This window comes from Neodiprion fabricii, chromosome 3 (genome assembly GCF_021155785.1).
Source record: "Neodiprion fabricii isolate iyNeoFabr1 chromosome 3, iyNeoFabr1.1, whole genome shotgun sequence".
NCBI lineage: Eukaryota > Metazoa > Arthropoda > Insecta > Hymenoptera > Diprionidae > Neodiprion > Neodiprion fabricii.
In genome coordinates, this window is record NC_060241.1 from 6,205,364 (window position 1) to 6,228,028 (window position 22,665).

General features: G+C 40.9%; 1 protein-coding gene across 3 annotated transcripts in view; it reads left to right on the forward strand.

Annotated features, from left to right (window-relative positions):
• LOC124177288 (frizzled-2) overlaps positions 1 to 22,665 on the forward strand; it is a 110,014-nt gene that overhangs the window by 26,952 nt on the left and 60,397 nt on the right. Inside the window, exon 1 of one of the 3 annotated variants that reach the window (XM_046559483.1) lies at positions 14,385 to 14,699. The exons of the other annotated variants lie outside the window; for them this stretch is intronic. The gene's annotated coding sequence lies outside the window, so the exon portion shown is untranslated. Of the gene's footprint in view, positions 1 to 14,384; positions 14,700 to 22,665 lie in introns of those variants that run through there. 3 annotated transcript variants of the gene reach the window in all.

Here is a 22,665-nt window from a genome sequence, read left to right on the forward strand (position 1 = left end):
ACGTAATTGGCCGCTTTGGTCCCAATGACAGTTATCCAGCATTTATTTGACGTGTGACATGATTCCGGCACGTCCACCCGTTGTCACATCTTCAATTACCTCTTCAACTGGGCCAATCAACTTCCATGACGCCTCCGAGGCCCGCGAAGCGACTCGAACGAGACATTGACGATCGGTCAAAGGTTACCAGACAAACACGTGTTGTCACCTTGTACTTTTTGATGACTTTGACAGAGGATTGGGGGTTTCTATGGCTCTCCGCCATCGTCTCCTGATTGCTGCTTTTCAAATTTTCTCTTCGACGACTCAGTTCTTGGCTGTGCCAACGTCTAGACGAATTTTTACTGCATCGTCTCGCGGAGACGGATGACGTTTAATGGCGTTTATACACCGCCTGGCGCCGTTCAAAATACTTAAATTTTCGTTCACAATTCCATTAGGCTAAATGCGCACGAGTCATCAATGGACTCAGAAACGTGCCGCTATGATGATTCACAGCGAAATGTAAGAAAGTATTTTTACGTCGGCGACGTCGATTGTTAGCAGAGCAATGAATGATCTTGGAGTTGAGGTTATAAAGTCAGATTTCAAACCTCTTGTGTCACATTCGCAATCCATTTGAGATGAGATGTCTCCAAGAGTAGATGAATTTTTGTAGTAATTTATACATCTTCATATTCAAACAGATTTTGTTCATTTCGAGCATATTCAAATAAGCTTTTTTTTTATTTTGTAAACGATTTGAAAATTCATCACAAATTCTGTGAATAGTAAATTTTTAACCTCATAGGTGATTACAATTTTTTATAACGTAAAGTAGCGAGAGTTGTAGAAGTTTCGTAACACATCCCGATAAACCGATCGATCAATTTCTCCAAAATTGATGAAAGAAATTTTATTTCATGTAAATTTCCCATGAAATGGATGAGATAACGTTTTCGAATTCAAGGTTAAACTTTTTTTTTTTTTTGTTTAAAACCATACAAAAATTGTCAGTTTCTATAAATCGAGCCATGAATTGATACAACCGTGACCGACAATGTGATCGATTTGAAATTCCCGCTCAATTATAACAATCAACGAGACTCCCGAGGTCGCTTCAAATTTGTACAAGGTCGTTGACAATCTGCTGTAAGACTTTGTCGATGGATTTTTTTCCTCTCCAAGTCGCGGTAAGAAAAACGGTGTCAAGGTGGAGGAGGCGCAGAGCAAAGTGTATATAGGAAGCGAGGGTTGATCCCTGTTGGCTGGTGGCTTGTTTTGTCACGTCAAATGGTACGTAGACATGTTTGTTTTCCAAATTTAGGCCCATTTAGAGAGTTCGAGGGCCTGCGGACGCGGGTACGAGGACGACAGCATCGCCCCGACATGCATCACCAGCAGGTTCCTCACAAAAAGTCCGCCGTCTGTCAAACGTAGCTCAAAATAATCGTATAATAAACGATACTCCCCGCGCCCCATTGCCCCTCGCCCTTTGTCAAATTTCCTCGAGAAGGCAACCACTGGAACGCAGTGCAGGGTTCGGAGCATAACGCAACTATGTATCCACAGCTAAGCACACATGAGCTACCGTGCATCGGACAAGTCGCACAACTTGAAGTTGGGCAAGTTATAAACCTGTACAGTCGTAACGCTTATGAAAGGGTAGGAGTTTGTATTTGTCGATGAATAAATTTAACGTAAATATGAGAAATTGAAGAAAAAAGAAGAGAAAAAAAAAAAAAAAATATCACCACGCACGTCGTCTTCTATTTTACTTTGAATTTAATTTATTTATACTCCATTCATTTATTCATGATCGAATCGTTTATTCAGTAGCGGTCTTCTATATTCCATTTTACGAAGAAGCCAGTTTTGTGTACCACCGTACCTCTCTCTGTACACCTCCAACGAGGTGATTATTAGCGAGCTGACTTAACGCTGTGGTAATATTCCTTGCGCCAGGTAAGCAGGTATTCATCGCTCGACCACCGCGGCAGCTTCTCCGACATAATATTTAACCGCACAAGTGGACGTTAAACTTACCACGCTTGCGTTAGTTTTAAGTGGCCGCCGCCAGGTACCGAGCCATCCACGTCCCGGTCTGCATTAATTGAAATTATATCCTAGCTGATAATTACTGACTCGTTATAAGACGCTAGCTAGGTGGGTAAATAAACCGAGGAAATACCCAGAAACTATGCCGAACGAGAACTCGGGCCGTCTTGTACCGAACGTTGTGAGTCAACCTTATTTTTTCGGGGATGCCTTCCGGATAAACTTTTCACCTGAATTTAGTGCAGCGTATTTAGACACATAAATATAGCCTCTTCGTGATTTTCTGTCCTCGGTACTGCGGAGGAGAAGCCGTTCTGGAAAGGAGGAATTCCACTTATAGATCGAGAAGTTGGGCAGAGTTTACAGATCGTGTGTTTTACTCGAGTGCCAATAACTGTTGGAGGTAATTTTAGAACAGGTTTTAATTGAAACAACCAACCTGGCCACAAATTTCGTACGGGATATAAAGGCAGGCTGACGTTAAGGTGCGTGAAAATAAGAGCGACGTGTTGAATTTATGGTTTCTAATCCCAATGCGTGGAAGTGATTTCATCGTTATCGGAATTGGGCCAGAAAGTCCACACTGAAACGAACTGGCTCTTATCGTCGTTATCACCTGCGCTGTATAACGCCGCGCGACAGAAAGTCCGAGGCATGCTCGATCCGAAACCAGGCTACCGGTGGAAAAAATAAAGTCAAATAAATATAAAAATAGGTATGAGAGAGTGCGGCTATTGAGAAAAATGAAGGAGGGAGAAAGAGGACCAGGGGAATAAGAAAGAGACGTGACTTCGTGACGCTCTCTTTCTCTCTCGTCTTAAACACACGCATACCGAAAGTGATTCAGGAACACGTGTGTCGGTCGTTGCGTTAGCCCTTCGACTACTTCTTAATACGATCCACTAGCGTAGAATATTTTCATAATCCTACTTTTTCCAGAAGTGAAGAAATACCCTAGCGGCTAATGAATGACTCGAGTATAATGTCGATCATTCATGATTCGTCGAGTCCTCGCGATGGTCTGATGGTTAAATTTGAAGAAAGTTGCAATTCTAAGACGGATACGGAATTGGGAACTTTTCAATGCGTCATCAATTTAAACTGAACGAGAAAACCCATCGACTTCACAAGTTGTTTCGTATGGTACATCGATGATCACTGTTTTTAATGAGAATGTGACAAAAATTGGTGGTACACTACAGACTCTAATAAACATCCATGGGAATCGAAGCGACTCTGTAAAAACTTTTGTCAAAACTTTACCAGTAATATTTTTTTTCTCTTCTCTGAAAATCAGTCAAAATGAAATGATACTGAAACAGTTTGTCACGTTATTAACGAGGTACTTGGTTCTTGGTCTTTATTTTAATTGTTTAATGAAACAGAATCAAAAACTTCACCGTAATACCATCCGAATGTTACGATCGTGTCTATTAAGACTTCATAAGTGAGTCGGAATTATTTTTGCAAGCCATCCTTGAGGTATGCAAAAGGCCAATTTCGACGGGACGCGATCCTTGATCTTGATCGTAAATTTACTCCCGCGATTCCGACGGTGGGAAACGGCTTGAATTTCTAAGGGGGAAGACGGATGTGCCCTGTTAAGTTGACGCGACGTTAAGAAGAAGCCTGTGCAGAGCGGAGGATCACGGCTGAAACAAGGACTGAATTAATATTGAAAATAATTGAAACGATTACGGTAACCTTTCTCCTAACTAAAACATTCCTTATCGGGGGTTTGAAGGGTTGGCCGTTGAAGCGTCGACAATACATCTTCCGATTCTTCCATCTCTGGTGCGAGGCACGTTTCTTATCTTCGTTCAAGTCGCAGAGACATACGTCTCTCCGTAGATACCATTCTCATTCCCGGTCCCTCCTTCTCACTCTCTTCGTCGCTTCTGAAAAGAGTGAGAGAAAGAGTCGAGGGTGGGAGGGGGGAAATTAATACGGTGAATCGCGTTCGAAGCGTCGATAAAATTCACCGGGTAGAATTTCATTTGGTTTGATATCGCTTATGGTGCTGCGTATTCTCGCCAGCGAATCACCGACCTTTTACTGCTCTCGGGGGTTTTTTACCGCTCTGGTACGATATAAATTCCGCGAACGAGGACTCGCAGCCTCTGGCCGAAAATTTTCGGTTGACAGCCACTGCTCGGCCAATATCAGCATGACAAAAGAGAGGAACTATGCATCCATCGTACGTCTGCCAGGCGTGGCAAACTGTATCATGTAGCTTGTAGTTAAAGGGGTGTGTGGCCAGCAAAATCTGTCACCCGGACGTCAATCAATAGTTTAAGGGGGCTCGGCTTGAGTGATAGGAGAGAAAGGAGAGAAAGGAGAGGGACTCTACTGGAAGCCCACCCCGCGTGGACTCTGTTACTTCATACATCGGACTCTGCTCAAACGATTTTACTTCCCCTGCCAATGGACACCATGGACCAAGATATGCAGTCATACGACTTTGGGTCTCGGACTCTTACCAATCTGTTAAACAATGAGAAAAATTTCATTTGTTACGGTAACTAGAAAAATTGAGTAAAACAGGTGTCGTTAAAAAAACTGTTTGGAAATTGTTGTAATTACGAAAAACGAGGTACGCGTAGACATTTTGCCCTATTATCGATCCTTTTTTTGGTAATTGCAACGCAAAATCTGTTTTTTCGGTTTACTCTACTTTCTTAGTTGACTAATGCTTTAACGTCAATATATTGTTGCACACGCATTAAATTTTCGCAACAGTTACAAGAGAATATAATAACAGTGATCTTAATGAGAAAGAATAGTAACGGATACTAGACTTTCTGGTAACAGCTACAAATCTAATTTTCATTTTGTACCTACAACTATATTCTTCGATTGTCGTAAACAATGAAAATAGTTGAGGACTGAGCGGTAACCGGAACTAAAAATTTCTCTCAGTGCAGTAGAGCTGACGAGAAAAGCATAGCGAGTACTTGATAAGATGTTGGACCATGTTTCAATAACCAGTAAACTCTACTATCCCAATTTCCACATCATGAGATAAGTTTCTGTTGCAAATCTGAAATCGTCAATGGATCCGTCCAATGTTTAGTGGAATGGATCCCAAGTTCTGCGCCGTGACAACTTCATGTTGCAATTGTACACGGAAACATTTGCAGTGTCTTTTCAGCATATTATCAGAGTTATATTTGCAGTATACCCAGTTTATAAATTGACCGTTACAAATGATAAATTACGAGAGATCTGATTAACATACCTAGTACAAGTTAAACTCAGCCGCAATCCGGTATAAAAAATGGTTGAAAATTTTTAATTGGTGTCTAAATTCACTTTGTCTTTGTTTTTTTTTTTTTTTGTTTTCGCTTGCGAAAGGTGGGGTAGGCTTCCATGCTCGCGTATCACCGTGTAGAGGATTACAATGTATCCGTATACGCGTATCAGAGAAACAATTACGCCAACTATGCGTGGCAGATGTTGTGGACGAACAGCGTGCATCCAAGTTCCCCTCGTCACGTAACCCTCGCCAGAGGCTTCCCCGTTTTCCTGACGTCATAAACTCACCATCCAAAAATTCCCCCGTCAGACTCCAGATTTTAAACATTTAAAGAGCATTTGGAAGCACATTTTCAAAATATGAATGTTGTCTTTTTTCTTTCTTTGTTATTTCAAGTCGAGTTTGACGATGCTTACTAATATTAATCATTTACGAAATATTTACTATGCAACAAACCATCCATTTCTGGTGAAGGTTGGTTCTTACAAATTTCTAGAATCATTGATTAGGCATGTGACCTTCAGATTGTTGCCTCAAAACTTACTTATCCTAAATACTGCGTGAAGATTCCGAAAACAGTGTAACCTGCACAATTTATGCTAGTATTTGTTCAGTTTTGAAGTAGCAGATGAAGTAACTACTTTTGAAATTGAAGGTATGAATAGGGTTGTACCGAAGCAACTGGCCCTCATAGAATATTCAGTAGATTTTAATTCTCTCTTAGGTCTCTCTTCGTTCTCGACTTTGGCCCACCGTTTTGTATTTACAGTTTCAATCCGCGCAACCTCGAGATCAGGCTACGAGTGATCCGAAAACCGGGTTCTTCCAAAACTAACTGATTCGGATTGGCCTTGTATTTGCGACGAGTGAAATCAGAAATCTATCAAAAAATACTGTTAATGGAAAAGAGACAAGAATCGCATTACAGTAGTTTGATGTCAATTTTAAACACACTTTATGAATTCTCAAGTTATTTGTGATCAAATTTTTAACAAGCAAGGCGAGATGCAATCTGGAACAATACCGTTACGTCATCGATTTTCTGACCAAATTCGCACAACGAATTTGAAATATCGTTCAGTCCTTTGTGAAAGCGCATCGACGAGACTCTAAACGGAGAACGATTCCCCGCCGGCAGGCTTCTCTCCGACGTAAAAATGCAAGAGTCTGGTCTCTCCAGTACGTATACCTATATCGCTCGTTACTTTGCCCAAGGGATTTCGCGTGTTTGGTGTTTATCCGTTGCCTTTCTCGAATGCATTAAATTCCGTGTGCACGCGTCTTTGTCGGGATGACGGGGACTGAGCTCGAGGTTGTAGGGCGAGCGTCACGACGGCGGCTGCTTTGAGGGTGCGGAGTGGCGCACTCGACGCGTCATGGCGCCCTCGGCCTCCTCCACTGGCGTAGCGGATGATCGAAGACGCAAATACGTGATTGAAAAAAGGAAGAAAACGAAGAAGTAGAAGAAGAGCCAGAACGAAGACGGAGAAGCGAAATGGACACTATCAAAAACTGCTCGTCGTCGAACTCGCAGTCCAATTCCAAAAGAGGAAACGAACGCTGATCCTTCACGGCTGAGCGGAAGACATCCGTCCCTGGGGTCGCTACGCCGTTGACTTCCTCGCCACGCCATCCTCTTCACGTCATCCACCTCCAGCTCGCCGGAACACGGTAGTGAGCGGGGGCGACACAGGCGTCCTCTTGGTCCACCCCCAGCCCCGACTCGAGCCGTAGCTGCAGTGGCAGTGGGTATCCATCCGCCCCCAGCCGCCCGGTTCAAGGCAGAGTCGCACTTTGATCGCCACTCAAACATTTTTGCTCTCATCTCCCGGTTGGCCTCTGCCACCAACTAATTACAGTGTGCATCAAAGAATTCATCGGGAGTAGGCGGGCTCGCATACTATACTGCACACGGTGCGGCTGTTGCTCGAATATCACCACCGCGAGCTTTTGCACGTACCTACCTACCCACCCACGTACGTGCGACGTTGCACCAGCTGGGTGAAAAACCGTGACCGTAGTTCTCGACGGGTGAAAGAATACCTCCGGGGGTTGCAAATCTTCTCTGACACCGTGTGCCGCCGCGGCATCCTCTCCCACCGGCAGACGTGGTGGATCGAAAAACATCTCTTCAGCAGAGACCCGGCTCCACCACCCTGAATATAGGCCCGGTTCCCTCTCGCAAACAAACCTTCGCATGTACCGCGATTTCAAGAGTTGCGCTTTAAAGGCTTTTGCCGTCAAAGTCTTGAGAAAGCTCGATGCCGGAGCTTTGCTTCTCGCGAAATAGGCACGCTGTAAACAATGGTGAACTTAAAAGTGACCGGAATTGGCTGGTCCGGATTACTATAGAAAAAATTTTCAGTCGAACTGAATATTCAATATGTGCATATTGCGTTGGATTGACATGAAATCGTAGTCTGTAATAGTCACACCGCATATCCTTCTTACATGCAGTGTTCTCTAGTGATGAGCCTTCTCTTTTGTCCAGATCACGTGAGACTGCGAAAAGACTTCTTGTTTACTATGAGATTTCTATTGGGGCGGTAAGAAAGAAAAAAACCCACCCCAAACAGCACGCTGTACCTACTGAAGGAAGTCGGGAATCTTTGACGATTCTACGGTAAAGAGGGTATTAAAGCATCTCTGATCTGAGACCAAATAAAATAGCGCTTTGTGGAATGTTCTTCGGATAGCCGGCTCTTTGAAAGCTACTTCCCTTCAAGCTTCAAGACATCTCCAGGAACTTAGTCCTTCGCCTCCGGCTCCCGTACCCACCCACTTAACTACCCAGCCGCTATAATATTACCCTCTGAAATCAATTGCTCGACATTTTTTCCTCATTCCGTGAGTTCGGTTCTCGGTTGATCGGAAATCACTTTCTGAAGACTCTTCGAATGGTCGAGACGAAGCCTGTTCCTTCATTGTCAATCTTGCGAATCCGCTTGGGGCCTCGAATCCGGATGCAGTATCGCTTGGTGCAGGTACATCGATGCATCGATGGCCACCACGCACACATACGCAGCTGAACGGCAGAGTGGCGAATAACATACTCTGCCTTTGTTGCTGGCTCATTCGGGATGTCACAAAGTATAATACGAGCTAATTAACTCCTCGTCATCAAAGCCGAGCTGAAGGGGTACTCCCCGACAATATGAGTAGCCACTTTGAACGGTGTTTTCTGCATACGCCATCAGGCTTACCGCGGCGTAGGAACAGAGGAGAAGAACCAAGAGCTGAAGAGACACCGGGGCACGGTTCTTTTTGGTTGATTAGCCAGAGAAGAGCGGGCGCGGGGTTTCCATTTCAGGCTCAGCCTTCAGCCGCGAGGCCCTGAAGAGTCGAACCACAAAGAACGACGAGAAGAGTCATTCGGTTCGTTTTTTATGCAGCGAGCCAAAGACACAGGAATCAAAAGCGGTCCTTCCGCGTTCGAAGTGACCGTTGAATTAATTCTTTTAGCGAATCCCTCGCATCGGGTTGACAACGGTACAGTACCTAATTGGCTCTCCACTCACCCGTCATGACGAATCTCGCATTTTTCCCGTCACTACGCGAAACCAGCCAATGCATAAGCGCGCTGCAGGTTGATGACGCTCTACGTGCCCCGTCCGGAACAAAGTGCGGACTTGAAGCCGTTGAGTGCCTAGTCGCAAAATGAAACAGAAGACCAAAGAGACGCGTTCCTCCTCCGGTTTGACCATGTCTGAGGAGCCAACTTTATACCGTTCTCAAAAGCCTCAACGATAGTCTTTACAAAGAGAAGGTGGAAGAGACACTGGAGTAACGAAACCCACCTGCTGACTGTGACACTCGAAAGCCCCAGATGGATGACTTTCAAACCCAACGTTTCCGAATTGAGTCGAGTTCATTTGAAGAGAAATGGCAATTAACTTTTCATCCAGAAAGTTGTACCCTCTCACGTTTCCCTCCAAAGACTCAGTCCGCACCCACTTCCAAACTTCACTTCTAGTAGCTCACCCGAGCTTGACTGTACGTGTACATAAAGTACTTCGTAGTCGTAAGTCCAGGGCCGAACGGCCGATAACGTTCACCGCGCTGATCTGGGTGCTGCGCACACGATAGAATTTGTGAGCCCTCGAAGATGCGGGTTGATATCTGTTTAGTGGGAAGTAAAATGCCTACTATATTACAGACTAATGGTAATGGCGGTCATAACTTCGCCCCGATAATGGCCTGACCTGGGACCACGACGAAAAACATTTCGAACGCGATACCAAATGAATTATACCTTCACCAAAAGTACCTTACTTAACTTGGCAGTCTAGTCACTGTGTCGGCTGTCTCTATCTGTCAGTCCTTCCTGCAACTCCGCCATTCGTCTCCTGCCGTCTGATTCACCAGGAAAAATTTTCAACCCTGTTTCTGCTCAACCAGAGGTACACTCCCTCTGGCTTCGAGCCCAGACTCGATGGTCTGGCCCATTTCGTTAAAACGATTCAAAGCACGTCAGAAAAGTTTCCGAGATTCTTGTAAGTGTCATCGAAAGAGTCGGTGAACGTCAATCGGTAGCTTAAAAAATCATAACACGACTTTTCAAGACGCTGTATGCAGTTGCAACTTTGCGTTTATTGGAACGTGAACTGAATCTAGTCAATCATTTCCCAAGTGGCGAGGAGATCGATATGCTCAAGTACCTCGTTGCAGCTTTGGAATGACGATTATTGTTTCGCTTCATTGATTTGCTTCTGCAGTTGTAATATGTCACCTATATTTATCACGGAGTATATTATTCATAAGCGGGACACGTATCCGCTCGCGGTCGGTTTATTAATATCTTAATTACATTGACTGTTTTTGCAAGGACATCTGGTCAATTTTACGGCAGAGATCTGTTGGGGCGAGATCTCATTCCTCGGCGCCCATCGCGTCGCGTCCTATATCTCGAGTCTCTATTTTCGTCGCGAAAATTCAACATATATAACCGCCAAGTCGCCATAGACACTTCGTCTTATCGTTAGACTGTGCATTTTTTCTTTACGAAAATTTGACTAGGTAAATAAAAGATTCGCTCAATCATCTTCGTCGGTCTGATCATACCAAACTGAAAACCGGTCGCGTTTAGTTCGTAAAAAAATATTGGTATCCACCTAAGTGTTGGGCTCTGGGATATCAAAAGTGGAACCAGTCTATCTAAAAATAGAAAAAAAGACCTGCTGCTATAGTTTGAACAAATTTTATGACCGTTTCCGTAACTAATCGTCCATTTCACAACCATGTCTAGAATACGCCATATTATACCGATTAAACCTCGTAAGGTGTAACGCATGATTCATGATTCAAAGGCAAAGCCTACCAGAAATTTGGCTGGTGATGCCTACCCTCCATGAGATTTTGCCTAGTGTGTATGGAAAGCGCGTTGCATACGAATACACGCGTGTGCGTTTGTCTGTGCGTGTGTCGGTGTATTACATAATGCGTAGATTATTAACACATATTCATATGTATACGCGAGCACGTATAAATAGAGAGGCTTTTGTCTGAATAATATGCGGTGTAAAATATGGGGGTAGATTAAGCGTGGATGGGACATAATTGGGGCGTTGTATTCAACCCCACGCCCAGTTATGCCAAAGCAATTATTCCCGGGATCATAAATTTCGGGCGTTTACCTGTGTTACCATACCTAACCTAACCTAACCAAACTTGACTCAACCTAATCATCACTCTGCCCGTTCTTCAAAGACACACAGATGCGAGGATATACTTATACGTATATTATGAGATTTAGCTGGGAACATTTCTCCCAGTAATGAACAAGATCGCAATCATCGTATTGTTTACTTTTCTTTATAATTTTCAAATTCAAATTTGCCTCATACCCAAAGGAAGAATTTTAGCCAAACATTTCATGCTTTTATTTGTACTTTTGAAGAGTCTGAAAATTATTTACGATACTGGAAAAACTGTTTATCGTAGCCTCGATTCGAGATGAATTATATCGTGATTATTATTCAACGACTGAATTGACATTGGACGAATTGGACGAAATGTTTTTATAATAGCTCATTGCCGATTTCGAAGTTGCAAATGTGTCGCAGGTTTTGTGGAAATTGAAAATTCATGTCTCATTTCAACGTCGAGTATAGTGGTGGCAGAATACAAAATTTTCAACGTTCAAATTTCATGATTGTGAATATTTAATTGAAATGAAAAAAAATGCAGTTTCTCAGATTCCTTTTCTTTCAAGGGTACGAAGATAACAACGAGTGTTAAAGTAATCAAGTAGACATAATCTCGGTGAAAAAAATTGCTCAAAAAAAATTTCAGAGCTACGATCGGCCTGACATCGAAACTTACCGACTGTCAACCATCGTTTCCTTTACAAAAGCAGGACAGCAAGTAATAACACCACCTGCAAAGTAAATTGACACAAGAAACGTTAGAGTAACAGAACGATAAGTGCAGAAATTCATGACCATGGTGATAAAAAGAGTAAAAAATAAAAATAAACAATAACGACAAAGAGAAAAAACTTCCGAGAGTTTGCGTTGGCTGGAAAATGCAGTGGAAATTGTTGAACTGTTAGGAGGGAGTTGCTCAATCTTTGGGCTACTTTTTGCGCGGTTGCATTTATCTGCTGCACGCAGTTTGTGATATACTCATATGCACGCATGTGGGTATGTAATTGCAGAGCTGAGACGTGATTAAACGACTCCGCAGTCGTTGCGCGGCGGCAGATAAGGATCGCCGGTTGTTTGGTTAATGAGAGTAGCCTGCAAACATTTTTGTAACCTCTTAAGAGCCGGTTAAATATTTAACGTGTATTTTCACCTCTCGACATTTATTGCCTTGTAAATTCACACGCAAATACCCCTTCACCCATCCTCGCTGCTTGAACGGAATTATACTTTATACCACATCGTCAAACTACTCCGGTAATACGTATAACGGCCTAACTGCACGGTGGTTTAAATGTAACTTCCCCTCGCGCATTGAGTGTGCAGTTATTCCTTCTCTTGATCGAAACACATTTTATAGAAAATTAATTATCCAACGATCATCAAATTTTTACGACTGTAATAGTATACGCGAGTGGAACCTGTTTCAAATTTACTTCTCGACTAATAACTACTCGTCTTTCTTATATACTTTAATTAATCATCCTTTTTTCACATCTTCTTTTGAATAAATTTTCAATGCTGCGTTCGAAACACGTTCTGTCCATTTGACATCCCACTCACTGAACCAGAAAACGCTGCGATCAGTTGATCTAAAAAGAAAAAAAAATCGATCGTGAAGGTTTTGTCAACATTCTTGTTTACAATCATTTTTCATCAAGCTCGTTTGAATATTATAATCGTCCTAGACTATTTCCGAATCAAAATGGTAGTCAAAATTAGGAATGGATGAATACTGCATCTTTTCATTACTGTATGAAACACGTTCAACGAATTTGCTTTATTTCGAATCAAGCTGTTACGATCAATAATAAGCACAGGTCACAGGTCAAACGATTTGAGAAAATTATTCCTTCAATATTTTTTTCTCGGCTCAAAGCTTGAACGATACCAAAAAAGTAATAAATTTGTTTAAACTAACGTTCTCGTTATCGTTGTCGCACCGATGCTGAATATGATCAACGAATGGAAATATTAAATTGACCGATAACAAGAAAAACAAAAATTTGTTCGAGCGACTTTCTCGGAAATATATTCTTCTGAATAAAAAAAATTATCAACAGTTTCGAGGCAATCCGAAATGAATAATCGATATCCGAACCTTTCTGTACAATTTGACTATTTTCTATTTTTGTCTCTTCAAACGGATTATCGTAGCATAAGAAAGCAATAATTTGACAAATACTCGATGCGCAACTATCTAGTAATAAAATGAATAAGAAGTGTCAATTCTTGGCAATCCAATCTCCACAATCTGTGTAATAGAAACTAGTGATGTAACGAATATTACCATATTTCTTGACATTCGCATTCGCAAAAATCGTAAGATTATTTTTCAAATGTTATTGTCACAAACACTTCATATTTTGCTTATAAAAATTATGAAAATAACATTAAATAAGCGAAAAAACATTCATTTGTAAATGAACTTTTATTATAAAAGTATGTTTTCACGTTTGAATCACACTCTAACCTCAAAATTAATCTGTTTCCTCTGTCAATTTGTCGTTAAATAATCAAACAAACAATCGACGTGGTTCGGATCAGCTCGGAAATTTCCGGAATAAGATATAAACGGCGATAATGCGTGGGTGGTACTCGCACGGTGTGCCCGTCAGTCAATCAATCGTAAGCTTTCGGAACAAGAAATGGCGCCAAATTTAAAAACGTATATCGGCATAACCGAATTTAACATACCAAAATCGTTAGCTCTTCCGAGATCACTGGAAAATCGACAGCGGGAGAGACTTTGGGTTTTGAAAACAGAGAAAATCTTCAATTTTGGCAAAAACGAGGGGCGTTATACCTGTGGCTGCATGCCGGGTTGCCGAACGAGGCTGCGTCGCGGGCGCGTTGCGCGTGTGCGCGTTATCAGGGGTTCCGAGAGGCCGGACTCTCGACATCGGAGACCTCCGACGGTTAGTCACCAACACACGAAGGGAGACCCGCGAATCGGTGAGAATTGATAAAAGCGGGTACGTCGGCCAGGACGAGGCATTGCTGACGCGTCTCGAGAACAGGCAGCAGCACCGTCTGCAGTGTGGTTACAACGGTGAAACCGTCGAACCGTCGAACCGTCGAACCGCACCGTTGAGCAAGAGACACGACGACCCTCTCTCGTCCGCGAGATATATATTCTTAAAAGCTTGCACTTTTTCCTCAAGGAAAAAGGCTACGGAGAAACTCTTACTCCGTGTTTCCATCCGCTGTTCATCCCTTCACTCATGATTTGCACAGGGACCAAAACGCTGCAGTCGGAGTGAAGTTGTGCGGTTTCTTTTTTTTAATTCATTCTTTTCCGTGGTAGCAGGGGACGAAATCCCCGCATGCGGTTCGTCGATGAATTTTTGTTAATGACAGTGATACGCTAAGAGGTGATAAATAATCGATCGTGACTGTTGAAAATATTGTCTTAAAAACAAAACAAAAAAAAAAAAGTCAACACCGTGATTTGGAAAAAAGTTAAGAACCATGTACAGTGAAGTTTTTCAGTTACGGTGATTAGGCGAATTTTATAGTTACTGTTGCGCGGGACTGGCTAGACTGAAAATAATCACTGCTGGTGGAGAGATATGAGTTTTGGATATCTGCAGTGGCCCGGGGCGTAATCAGCTGATAGATAATATATCTATTACATATATGCGTATATATTGCTTACAAATATAGATTCACACCTTTACATACCCTGCATCGAGGCAAGATTTGCACTGGTCTTATCGCCGAGCTACGAGAGGATTAGCATAATCTAATCTGGCAGCAATCAGGTATGGAAAGATTCGGCCTGTCACCTAACGCGGCTGTGTACATTTTGTCGTAAACATTATATTGTGTGCGTCTCAACAGGTTGCGTATATCGTGTGTAATCCAGGTACTCAACAGCTTCCGTTGAGGAGTTGAAGATTTTTGCAACGTGAAGAAAAAGAATATTTCGCGATTCGAAGTTCCCGCGCTTTTGTCCGACGCTTGTATATCATAACCTCTAAAAGCGGATATTCGTGATATGTGGTTCGTTAAATGTTGTGTTAATTTTTTTCTTTCTCTCTTTTTTTTATGTCAATTTTCATTACAACGGAGACATGTTTATTTTACAATATTCTCTGCTTGGAGAAGTTGAGGAATTAAAGATTCTTACAATGTGGAGAAATTGAGTATTTCGCGATCCGAAATTCCCGCGCTTTTGTCCGATGGTTGCGTGTATCATAACCTGTAAAAGCGAACGTTCGTAATGTGTGGCTCGGAAAGTATTGCTTTCGTTTTATTCGTTCTCTTTTTTTTTTTTTTTTTTGTTGTTGTCAATTTTCATTACAACGGAGACATGTTTATTTTATAGTATTCTCCGTTTCGAGTGGTAGGTGAATTTTATTTCGGTCGCGTTGAATGCGAGCGTTTGTCGCGGCCAAATAATGCGTCGTTTGTGGTCATTGTCGAGCTCGCCAAGAACCAGATGTTGGTGAATGCGTGGGTAATAGCGACTGACAGATCCGTGGATTTAATGAACCAAAACTCAACTTGTGACTCGGAAATTATTCACGTCTTCGTGTCACCTTTGCGTTAAAGTTGGCCAGGACCAGCCTCATCTCACCTTAATTAACCAAAACTCCGTGTCAAGATGACAAAAGGACATTTCGTTCACCAACGATCCTTAATAAAGTCCTTGTTCAACCGACGATTCAGGAGAACTTTTGTCCACCCACGTTTCTTCCACGGAGAAACTGTTCCAGCATATTCTGACGATCCGTGAGAAGTGAGAAGTCATTCTTGAAAATGAGGCTAAATTAGAGCGTCGTGTGTAATAGTCAGGAAAAGTGGAATTTTCACAAATTTTTTCAATTGTCTAGAAACTGGATTCAGTACGATTTTTGTCTGTTGTAAAGCTGAAATCTGACGCGAATTGTTCAATGTGTTGAAGAGCTTTTATCGCTCAGGATTCGAACAGGTTTCGAATCGTTCATTGTTAACGTAAGAAAAAAATCAACATTCACGTATGACTGAGGTGTTACTATACGTGATGACAATCTGTATTTTTGCAATATTCCGCTGCTATTTTTATCGATTTTTGACCCTTCCAAGTTTCTCGGAATTTGAACTTTAATAAAGACCTTTATAAAACACCGGCGAGTTCACACAATCCAGATTTCGCAGTTGAACAACAAAATGATTTAGCTTCAATGACTTCTTACGTTTTTTAGCTTCAATAATATCAAATTTCATAAAATCTCATCATAGCATCAGTGAATTATCCTAGCTCGTGGAATTTATTATATAATTGGTCGCAGCATCAAGGACCAGTGAGAACAATTGGTTTTTCAATTGAAAAAAATATCAATCTTCAAGTTGTCATGTCTCATCGGTTAAACGTTTGCTAATTTGAATAACGTCATTGGAACTCAATTCTGAAAGACTACAAAACAGTGTGAATGTCAAAGAATTCGCACACGCCAGTTTTTCCGCTAATATTCGTCAAAGATTTTCGGAATCGTAAAAATTTTCAGAAGCTTGAGTGGCTGAAAATTTTGAACTTTGCTAATTTTCGAGTCTTGCAATTAGATGAATCGATTGCTTTATTACTTGGCTAAATTTCGTCTAAAAAGATGAGGTAGTAATTTCTGTGGCATTCGATATAAGAAAATACCAATTATAAACGAGTGACGAAATATGTTCAGTAGCCGTATAAAAGCTATATTCTTTTATTTTTCTCTAACGCGTTGTTTTTACCCGACGAAGAGCCTGAGGCTTGGCAAAAAAAATGGTGAAAATATGCGAGGCGCGGGTGGAAACTTCGCAAGTGAGAAAGATGAAAGCATTCCGCAAACAGGGTCTGTCAACTTTTTTCCCGCGAGATTACAGCGCGTGGCAGCCAGGAAGCCCCAAAAATCGCGAAGTGTCAGCAAATTAGCGCTGCTGACGGAGCCAAATTATGCGAGGTGTGCCTTTTGGTCTCGATCGATAAACGCGTTGAGGATGTTATTACCTTATCGACGCGAACGTAACCGAGCCGAAATAGCTCTGCCTCCACCTAACTGCCGTCAATCTCAGAGGTGAAACATACAACATGTAAATAAATATCGGTCATCACTTCCTGCGGACCGAATCGGGGCTGCTGCATTTGTATTTTTTGAATCTCCCGCCTTTTTTTGCGAACCGAATCGGGGCTGCTGCGCTTGTGTTTTTTGAATCTCCCGCCCTTTCTTGCGCCGCTGAACGGTTATAGAATTTTGAGAACATTCGCTTTGATTAAAGGGTTTTACCTGATCCGAGTAGCGGATGCTTAATTACGAATAATTGATTACTTGAAAATCGTTACATTATTTATCCCCAAAAATTCATCGAGTGCGACAACTGTGAGAATTGTAAAAAAATGTTGTCAGCTTGTTTTATGATTCATCTCACGAATGTATTAATTTACTAAATATTTACATTCTTATCAATTCTGCATTTGACATCTGCGTGAAATTTTGAAGACATTTTTTTTCTTTCGTGTATACAATTAAGACTGGTTGCATGATTTTTTGTTTAAATTAATAACATGTACATCAAATGGATTACAATTTGGAGTACATATTAACTTGATAACGCTTATCAATCTATTTTTTTCTCAATTGAAGTTGTTTTTCATTATCCATTGACCGGTAACAATTCCTGCAAAACGGGAAAGCTAAATTGTATGTCGAATTTGTCAACAAAAATGTCGGCCATTTTATCCGCAGCCTATACGAGTACATACCGAGTGAAAGTTCCGTCTTTGAATAATCCGCACTCGTTTAAAATTTAACTTTCCTATGACAAACGATCGTTTCCAAACCTAAAATGAAGCTGATTCCAAAGCACGAGGATCCCCCCAGTCTGAAACGAAGCACCGCAAAATAAGCTGGCACAGCTGCGTCACGTGCCGTGTGAATAAATTACTATTTGAAAATCGCGAGGGCGTACACAAACCTAATAACGAATCGCTTCAGAGAGATTCATCAAAATTAACAAGTGCCTAATCATAACCTCGAGTTATGCGCGCGCCGCGGGAAAGAGCGGGAAGTTAGAGCCCGGGAATCTTTTGGCTGAACGCTTCTATTCGCAATTCATCCGCAGCGCGGCGCTGCGCGTCACTCCGTCTCCCCCAAACTCACAAGCCGTTGGGGTTGTTCCCGGCGTCGCGACGCTGAGTGACGAGCGGAAATGAAGGGTCGATCTCGCCCTGTTCCACCGCCACGCTCGCTCAAACTCTCCAGAACCACGGGGTGAGAGTCGAGTGCCGAGGCGCCGCAGCCCCAGTGTCAATTATCTCGAATTCCAACTTCTGACACATTATTTCGCCAAGTTTAATTATACCGAAAAAATTGCGGGTGGGGGCGATTCTTTGTCGATATTTTTTCCTCTTATCTCTCAATCTCTCTCTCTCTTGCGGATTCTTTTTTTTTTTTTACTCTCCAACAGTTCAGATTTTCCGTCAATCAAGGTGAAAAACGCTTGTTTGAAAAAAGTAATGAATTTGCCCTTCAACTTGATGATATAATTTTTAACGATTGCAATACGTTCGATTTGATTTGTTCTCATTATTTTGAAAGCGAAAAAATTTGCTACCCTTAACGCTAGAAAAATTATCTCACTGATCTTAATGACCCTATGCTAATTTGGACAAATAAGCAAGAATTGGATAGATCAATGATTTCACAAAACTTTTTAAATTGCGAACATACGTACGAGCTTTGAATTGATTATTCTGTCTATTTTGTTGAAAAATTATACTGTACCGATTTAAATAAATAAGACGTACTATTTCCAATGGCGTGGGTTTATTATCAATTCCGGAAAGTCTGTAAATTTCTGAGTCAAATCGAGTCGTCGTTAGGAAAACATTCCAATGACATTTTCAATGTTCCATGAATTTCGGTAATCAAGTCGCAGTGACAGCTTTTCAAAAATCGATCATTCTTGAAACTTCGGATGAAGTTCCGTGAAATTTATCGGATGAATAAGAAGATGCATAAAATTTCTCGAGCAATAAACCTTCGTTAAATCAGATTCGAAAATCGTTGAAGCTCGCGTCAACTTTGGAAAAATTTAAACCTCCAACGTCAATTTTTCTAGTTCTGACAGCTTATTACCCACTTGTATAATTGGACAAGGCTCCATTCATGTTTCTGCAACAGCCACGTCAAGGCGTGTGCACTCGGAGAGCTGCAGAGAATCGATGAAGCGGAAGTGCTGGCTATAGAGATAACGAAATGACTCTGTCGACGCGTAGTGTTACAAGCTGGGGGGACAAAACGCTCCGATCTCTCAGATACGCCTTTTTCCCATGATGCTATTTGGTTCGGGAGAGCGTGTTTAGCAACGATAAACACACGCGTGGTTTGTTCATAAATTGCACAAGACACACGAGATCCGGGTTAAATCCACTGGAATCGGCTGAAATTTTACTCTCTAATTTCTTTTCGGTACAAAAATTCAATTTTTCTCAACAATTCTACTCATATTATTCAGATAATCACACACGAATTTCCAAATATTCAAATTCGTGAGTCGTTACAATTCTGGAATATTTTTTATATCACTTTTTTTATATGGTTATTTTTCATGCGAATAGATTTGAGTTATTTGAAGTAGCAGAATATGTCCAAGATTTTTTTGAAAATGTATGACTCGGTTAGTAGTAATAGCAGTCTGTACTCAGAATCTATTTTTACTATTAATCCATTTTTTCAAGAAAATACTAATCAATTTTAGAACAATAATAATCACTTGTCACTACCAAAATCAAGTTAACGTTTCAATTCGTCCCAATGAAATTTATTGTTCAACCATTTCAAAAATACCCTACTCGACTTTTAAAAAAATGCGTACAAATTTTAGCCTAAATTCGAAGATATATCGCATCTCATAAATTAATTTAAAAATACCACTTTCTCGGTTTTTCCGTAACAAAAGTTCTTCGAAACTAGCGTTGCGCGCAATTTCCGTCTCTGGTAATCTTGAGAAGTTCACGAGTTCGATGACTCGACAAGTTATGACGTCACTCGACACAGAACTCGTACAATAATGAAACTAAAGCTGAAACTGAAGTTTCTGCAGAACATGATTTAAAAATCGATGTATTATCGCAACTTTCCGCACGTAAGTTTATTAACCGTGATACGTTTATAGTGAAATTTGTAAGTTCTTTTTTCAACTTAAGAAGAAACAGCGACACTGTAAGTTTGTCATCCCAGATATACACTGAGAAAAATTTCATTTGTTATAGTAACTAGGAAAATTGAGTGAAACAGGTATCGTTAAAAAAAACTGTTCGAATATTGTTGGAATTACGAAAAACGAGGTACGCTTAACCATTTTGCGCTATCGTCGATCCTTTTTTGGTAATTGCAACGCAAAATCAGTTCGTTCGGTTTACTATACTTTTTTGGTCAAACAAGGCTTTAAAAAATGAAAATAGTCAAGGAGTGAGCGGTAACCGGAACTAAAAATTTCGCTCAATGTATCGATGAATTTCTCGCTGTAACTAAAATGGTCTGAGCGAAGAAAATTCGGCACCCCTTTTCTTTCGGACCGTTGAACCCGTAAAATTGAAAACTACCCTAAGCGGGAGTCGGAGAGTGATTCGTTTGACGCGAAATAGCCAATGTAGACGTGACAGATCGATGTGTCGTCTAGACGCCCGTCTAGGTGCCCATAAGCGACTGCCGAGCAAACCTCGGAGTTTACAAATTTACGTTCAGTCATACGTACGCGTACACCGCGTTATATGCGCGCTTGGAGTTCCGCGGGTTACCAAGATAAGGAACTTTGCCAAGGGCTGAGCAAATTTACAACCGGAGGCACGAAACTCGCTCCAGCGAAACCTGCTCGCCACGGATCGTAAATCACTTCTGAATTTGGCCTTGCAAATATTTGCCCGATGATGCGTTGTGCAAATGTATTTACACGCCTCTCTGTATGCACGTACAACGTGTAACCATGTATCTCATCCTATCCTGCCTACGTACGTTGCGTGCAAATTATGCATATGAGGCATTCCGCGCCAAATCGACCGGGGTTCGACTCCCGACCCAAGTAGGACTTGGTCCGCGAATTTTTATGTTGTTTTTCCAAAGCTAAAAGCACTTGAATACTTCGCTTCATATTTCTTTAAGCAAATTTGTTTCAATCGTGATTTTTGAAAACCACAAAAATACTCAAAAATCGTGTGTTGGATACCAAAATTTTTAAGTCCGGTCTAGAACGGGCCCCGCTTTTGCTTCTACTTTTTTTGAGCCGTTTGTGAAAAAAAATTGAAAAGAAAAAATTCGAAGCAATTATAAGTCTTTTGTAGGTTGCAAAAGTTTAAGAAATTTTTCGGGTTTTCAAAAACTAATTAATTATTTGCAATTTTTTTAACTTGAAAAATTAAAATCCATTCGTAAAAATTTTCAAATAGCAATCCACGATAGACTGACTATTTCTTTAGACTACGTTTAACTTTTTTGTTTATTGACCCAAAAAAGAGTAAAGCGATTATGTCGGACCACTTCGGGTCTAAACTTGAAAATTTTTATATCTGACACAAGATTTTGAGAATTTCGTCTGACGTTTATATTACGTCAAGAGACATTTTGACTTTCAAAAATCACAACTCTGGAAAATTTATTTTTACAAAATTTGATAAAAAAATTGACTAATTGTTAGAATTGGTAGAACAATATTACAAATCGCTGACTAAGTTCAGGAGGTCGAGAACCAGACCCTGGTCGATTTGACGTGGAATGCATTGTATGTACGTACGGACGTTGTTCACCTGGGGATCAGGTGTGCGTGGGATCGGTTTAACAAACTTACATTCGTTTCTCTGCATCCGTACAAAGAGAGGGAAAGAGTGAAGGAGAGAAATATAGGGTTTATACCATACGCCACGTGTGTATTATGCATATTTATTACTACCTTATACGTTTATCTTCATCTCAAATGAGAGTTTATTGTACATGTATACATTATCGACATACCTTATACTTTTCGAACATTGAAAAGCTGATGACTGAAGATGTTCGTTTCAGTGAAAATTATCCCGTCGTAGCTTTTGTGCTAAACTTTCATCTCGAATTTTGATATAATCAATACATTTGTTAAAGTGACTGGATTGTTTCTTTTTTGTTCAAAACAAGCAACTGCAATTTTTCCAGGCCGTTTAATTTAATATATATATGTATATTTTTTTTTTTACTCTAAATCGTTGTAGGAATGAGATTAAATTTTGGCGCAATTGGAAGAACAATAAAATACGAGCTAATCACTTTTTCGTCAGCTATTCAAACACGCAATAATTAAAAAAGAAACAAAAAACAGGATCTCTTGCAATTTTAATTTCCTCTACCGATAACCGTGAGCTCAAAAAGGGTTGATTTTACGAAGTAAACAAAAATGTGTTAAATCTTGTAAGACAGTTTAAAAATTATCATTGCTGCAAATTATGTATTCAGAGATTCATTGTTCAGTTAGCAAACAATTGAGCAATCGCTTCGACAGTGTTCATGTGAAGTTATTTAACCGAATAAAAACATGCAGTATAGCTGTAACGAAATTATTTTTAAATATCTGAAGTGATTTACGCGAACGATGAAAGCCTGTTTTTATTACCTTCGATTTTCTCGAGACGTATTGAGATTGGTAAGCCGGTAAAATCCGGGCTTTCTTCAACTTTACGCAGCTGGTCGGTTCGTTCTATGGTTCTTGAAAATCTCGATAATGTATAATATAGAACGAACG